This window comes from Pleurodeles waltl, chromosome 5 (genome assembly GCF_031143425.1).
Source record: "Pleurodeles waltl isolate 20211129_DDA chromosome 5, aPleWal1.hap1.20221129, whole genome shotgun sequence".
In the NCBI taxonomy this organism is placed as follows: Eukaryota; Metazoa; Chordata; class Amphibia; order Caudata; family Salamandridae; genus Pleurodeles; species Pleurodeles waltl.
The window spans coordinates 1145616447-1145623103 of record NC_090444.1 but is presented as its reverse complement, the minus strand read 5'-3'; positions in this window follow the sequence as shown (position 1 = coordinate 1145623103).

Below are 6657 nucleotides of genomic sequence, written 5' to 3'. Positions count from 1 at the left end.
ATGGTCTGACAATCTAGAGGTAGTCATGGCCATCAACAGAGGGTCCGCGTCATGCCCCAACACATTGAGGCTCCTAAGGCGCCTGGTCCTCATACAGCTAAAAAGCAATCTGGAAATCAGGGCCAGACATGTACAGGGCACAAAGAACTCACGGGCGGACGCCCTTTCTCGTTTCCAGATGGAAAGATTCAGGAGGCTCGCACCAGAAGCAAGCAGCAAGATGACCCCTTTCCCTCCAGAGCTGTGGGACCTGGCAGACCAGACCTGTCCTTTCTAATCCAGAACGCATTTACAACTGAGACACAACGCAGATACGCCAAGCACGCCAAAACACTCATGGACATTGGGGGGCTCGAGTATCTTAACGATCCAGCTGCAACCCGAGCAGCAGCAGAACAATTAATTCTATGGACATTCAAGCAGGGAAAATCAAAGTCCTGGGGCCAAGCACACTTGGCGGCAGTGGCACACTATTCAAAACTTCAAACAGGCTTAGACCCCACGGCCTCCCACTACATCAAGACAGCAATGAAAGGGTGGAGACGCATCGAGGGCCCCAAAAAAGATACCAGACACCCCATAAATTTTAGCAAACTGACACAGGTAATAGACACGTTGCAAATGATCACGGTTGATCAGTACGAGCTAGTACTGTTCCGCGCAGCGTTCATCACAGCTTTCTTTGGGGCGTTCAGAGTGAGTGAAATAGTGGCGGCAGCTAAGAACACAGGGGGCAGGGTTTACCTTCAAATGGAGGACTGCCGGCTAGAGCCTGACGAGGTGCGCCTCACACTAAGGCGATCCAAAACGGACCAGCAGGGCAAGGGCACCGACATTATACTAAAATGCATTGCAAACAAGGTACTGCCCAGTGTGCAGCATAAGGGAGTTCGTAGAAGTACGCCCTGCGGGGCCCGGCCCCCTTTTCAAACATACCAACGGGGACCATCTGAGCAAATACCAATTCACGGCGGTTATGCGAAAAGCCATAGGCAAGGGGGGCCTGCGCCCATCTGATTTTAGTGCTCATTCCTTTCGCATTGGGGCAGCCACCACAGCCGCCGGTTTGGGGCTAGAAGCAGACGCAGTCAAAGCAGTTGGTAGATGGCATTCCAAAGCATATAAAGGATACATTCGCCCAAACTTACTATAATGATATTTATCATTTCTGCGGCAGGTGCGCCCAACAAGCTCGTATGGATCATAGGCCACTCATTTATAACCAGGCTAGAAGCCTGGTGGAAGCAGAACCAGATACCCACCACAAGAGACAGACCAACAGTTGGCATCAGATGGTGGGGAGTCCCAGGGATGAAATGGGCTCAACTCCATGTGACAATGCAAAACATAGCCAAAAACGCCCATAGCCAACCAGATGCCATCATCATACACCTGGGCGGGAACGACTTAACAACACTAGGTAGAAAAGTACTCCTGAGCTACATCAGGGAAGGGCTCTGGAGTTTCACTAGGCTGTTCGACAAAACCACCATTATATGGTCAGAAATAATCCCCAGAATCACATGGCGAGGGGCAACTTCAGACAGAGCAATAGATAATTCCAGGAGGAAGCTGAACATTGCCGTCGCCAAATACTGCAAATTCAATGGGCTGGAAAGCATCCGCCACGGGCTGATTCACCCCAGGCGACCAGAGTTGTACGCGCCAGACGGCGTTCATTTGTCAAAGGAAGGAATGGCCATTTTCTGGTCCAACCTGGCAGCAGCAGTGGATGACAAAAAAAAAAAAAAAACGGAAGCAGCAGGGGAGCAGCCAGGAGACGTAAGCCTCTCTGTCTGCGTGGCGGAAGGTAACAAGGTTTTACCAAAAAGCGATTGGAAGACACACCCAGTAAGGGGGTGTGCGAGCAAAACCACGCACCTGGGGATGCCTTAACGGCAGGGTGTAAAGTGGCCAAGCAAGGGGAGTAAGCAGAACACGGCACTCGCAGCCCAGACCCGCCACGTCGGATGGCAGGGCATAAGATACGCCAGGTAGCGAGTTGGGCCTAATACAAAGAACTGGAAGCTACCCCCTGAAACAACGCAAGCATGGTAAAACAAACTATAATGGAGTGAGCCCCTCCAAAATCAAAGGTGGGACTGCCAATATGCGAAGGCCAAAAGGAGGCAAGAAAAATGGAGGCCAGGACTTGAAGGCCCTCCATTTAATCACTGTAATATTTGGAAAAGATAATGTGATGTATCAAATGATTAATATGAATGCATTGGCCTCAGGCCCGTATATACCACAGCGCGTGGCGTTCACGATTGTCCACAATAATAAAGCGGCCAGTTATTATCCACTCTAGAAAATGTGTATATGTCTATTTCATGCATGAGGTTGGCTATAATGTAAACGCTTATTGTGAGTGGTAAATTGTCAATCAGGACCGGCTCTGCAGTGTGGCAAGTGCGGGAGTTAATGCATAGGCCGCCCCCGCAGGGGACATCAAGGGCCGGCGCCTTAACGGTCGCCTTGCCCCAGAAGAGACCGGTTAAACCGGTTTGGGGGGGCGCGCACCAAATAGGTGCCAACACACCCCCCCTTCCTCCCAGGAAGGTCTCAGGGGGGTTTGGCCATCCTGCGGCCACCAATTGGCGGGGTTTGCTATTTACAAACCCCTCAATAGAATCAAAGTAGAGGTGCAGGACAAGGGACAGGTAAAGGGATTTAAGCAGCGCTGCTGGCACGAAGGTCTAATCAAGACCAGGACAACGCACCCCGGCAGCGTCTGCAGAAGAGAAACACCACCCTTCCACCCCAACGAAGAAGGCATTCAGTTGCGATGCCAGAGGGACAAAAGGGCATGGAAGGTAACAAGGTTTTACCAAAAAGCGATTGGAAGACACACCCAGTAAGGGGGTGTGCAAGCAAAACCACGCACCTGGGGATGCCTTAACGGCAGGGTGTAAAGTGGCCAAGCAAGGGGAGTAAGCAGAACACGGCACTCGCAGCCCAGACCCGCCACGTCGGATGGCAGGGCATAAGATACACCAGGTAGCGAGTTGGGCCTAATACAAAGAACTGGAAGCTACCCCCTGAAACAACGCAAGCATGGTAAAACAAACTATAATGGAGTGAGCCCCTCCAAAATCAAAGGTGGGACTGCCAATATGCGAAGGCCAAAAGGAGGCAAGAAAAATGGAGGCCAGGACTTGAAGGCCCTCCATTTAATCACTGTAATATTTGGAAAAGATAATGTGATGTATCAAATGATTAATATGAATGCATTGGCCTCAGGCCCGTATATCCCACAGCGCGGGACATTCACGATTGTCCACAATAATAAAGCGGCCAGTTATTATCCACTCTAGAAAATGTGTATATGTCTATTTCATGCATGAGGTTGGCTATAATGTAAACGCTTATTGTGAGTGGTAAATTGTCAATCAGGACCGGCTCTGCAGTGTGGCAAGTGCGGGAGTTAAGTGTTTAAGCCGTTTTTTTTGTTGCTCTTTTTGGCACTCTTTTAATGGCTGCTGGGCCGATTTTAACTGTTGATTTGCCTGATATTAAAACAAACATTGCCTGCAGCAAACTCAAAGCTATGCAGTCTTCCATACCTTGCTAAACAATATTCAGCATGCCTTTACTAGTTCAAAACTGCCCTTTTTTGCTAACATGGACTGCTTTTTAGCTATCTAATTCACTAATGAGGGACGCTCATATTTTGGTGCCTGACCGATTTTCTGTCCCAGTCCGGTTCTGGCTGAGGAATGCACAAGACCGGCCCTTCACAGATCCATGTTCGCAGCTGATTACACTTGGCTGCCTTGTCTGTGCACTAGTACGGGCAGATGTATGTTTGGAATGTCCACGGGTGGATGCGCCTCTTAGATCTAGGCACCTGCCCTGGTCATCACGGTCGGCAGTTCATAAAACACTCAACCTGTACACGCAGTTGGAATCTCCAGCTGCCCAACGGGAAACAGTGTGTGACTGCTCCGGTCAAAGGGCGAGCGGCGGGCGCTTTCTTACCACGCGCCTCGTTGGGTCAGCTGGCGCGCGGGGAGTGTGTAGGGTGTCAGCAGAACCACGAGAGCGTGCACACTGTAAGCAGGCATGATTTATGCGCATACTGTATGTCGCGCACATGACTGCACTTCACACTCGCCAATTTACACATTGCCACGCTCTGCAATGCAGGTATGAATCAGAATGACAAGACGTACTGTGCTGGGTGCTAAGAAGTCCTCTGTACCTCGGCGTAGTGGCCTCCGACGTTTTTTTATAAAAAAATTTTAGCAAACCTATACGATAAGCATTACTAATGGAAAAGGTAATGTAAAGTTAAAAGGCCCTTTGTGGCAAGCACATGGTTACAAAAAAGTAAATAAAAAGATCCATTGAAAAAGTAATTAATCAAAACATGAAACGAGAGCAGAAGTGACCAAACAAACTTTCTTTGTGTATGTACTTATGAATGTATTCTTATCATAACTTGTAGGGAAAATTTTTAGCAAAAGCAATCTCTAGGCCGGACCTAAAAAGACACAACGGTTGAATTATAAATACTGACGATTTGTGCTGTGACGATCCATATGCACCAACATTCGTTGATTGCACTTTTGTAAATTTAACTTACACAAATATTTAAATAAAAATGCATGCATGATCACATTGTAGAAAACGAGGGCTACAGAGATACGCTATGACATTAATCTGAAAATGGGATCAACACACTGAAAGAGGCAACTACGAAACGCAGTGAACTCATGGAATAGATTCTAATGAGAAATGCTGTGAACAATATAAAATGTTTAACATTCACTAGTATTGCGCGGACAAATCGTTTTAAATAAGAAAGGGGACCATGTAGGGTCTATGTGTGGAGGACATGGATATGGAACGTATGAAGAGTCTTTTGTGGCATTTGAGTCTTCATCTACATAACCCATAGATTGCTAGCCATCCTGCTGGAGGAGGTGATAGCACCTTTCTCCGGAGCAGGCATTGCTTCTGGCCTCTGAGACTATGGCTCTTCCAAGCAGTGGGTCAGAAATGCGTCTGTGGTGGCAGGCTAGACTTACCAGTCAGCCAGCACACTACATGGCTGGTTGGGGTTCAGCGGCACATCTAAGGTGCCTTCTGGGTGCATGTCAGAATAAATCTGACACTGGCATCAGTATGGATTTATTAAGACAAGGTGTTTGATAACAAACACCAGCATCTTCAGTAAAGTCACATGTAGCCCGGTAACGTGTAATGACCAGTGCCCTGTACATGGCCTCAATATGGCTTCTTGAACACTTGCAATATTTAGTAATGGAACTAGGCATTACAGGGGTACATCTGCTCATGCATGCATATGTGTTAAACTGCACCCTGCCTTAGGGCTCTAAGGAATGCTGTAGGGGTGACTTACATATAAATATGGGCTTTCTTACAGGAGTGTGCAATATCATGTTTTCAAAAAGGCTTGCACCATTGCATGCATCCTGCAATGGCAGTCTGCATGCAATTTGTGTGTGGGACCCTTAGGGTGCCATAATACATGCTGCAGCCCTTAGGGACCCTCATTAGTACGCATGCCCTGGGTAACAGGAGTATCAATCACTAGGGATTTACAGTGGTGCTAAAGTTCTTGCCAATTTGGATACAACTGAGCATTGCCTTATTTTCTGTGCAAGAACACTAGCACTGAGGCATGTTTAGCAGGGACCCATGGCACTACTAATCAACAATATCAGTATCAGTGAGGGAAAAGTGGGGGTGACCATGTCAAAAAGTGGCACTTTCCTAAAGTATTCACTTTGCTCTCTGTGTTCTTCCAAGACCACAATTTAAATTATAGTTTATGCTTTTTTGTTCAAGAAGTATGTTTGAGTACGTTAGTCTGTCGTATAGATACACTGCTATTCACTAATCACCCTTTTGTGTGCAATTGTTGTCCTTCGCTGTCATGGTAACCTATTTTTGGAATTACATTTTTTATGCACAAATTAAGCTCTGCATGTACATAGACTTTCCTAAAGATCTATCAAAAATACTGTTCCTTTGTCAAAAGTATATACTGTGCAATATGTTTCTGTGTATGTCTTTTAAGTTCACTCTTTGCAATGCAAACTTCATCTTCTCATGTACCTAATCACCACTCTTCTTTGATGATGCAGGTAAGCCTCATTAATGCAGTCTGTTCAACGATGGATACATACACTTTTATTACTACACCACTCTTTTTTATCTCCTACAGGGCTGGGAGACCTGTATGAAACAAGCATAAACAATTTACAACACCAAATACAATAAAACCATTCATCCATTGAGCAAACTGTGTTATTTTTTAACAACAGCACACACTAGAGCTTGTCTTTCACATTGAATGGATTTGTAAGCAGGGAGGGTAAACATTTCTATAAAACTGCACACATTTAAATAATAGACAAACATTTTATTACATGTTCTAAAGCTGAGTGTGGTAAATGTTACCTCCACTACCACCATCATAACCCTTAGTATTATCAAACCATACCTTCACTCCCACCACAATTACCATCACTAACATCATCCTTTCAATCACCATCATTACAACCAGAATTACCACCAGTGTTTTACAACCATCACCACTATTGCCACTGCTACAATTACCACCATCACCGCTCCCACTATCATCACCATCACAACCATCACTACAATCACTACAATTCTCACCAC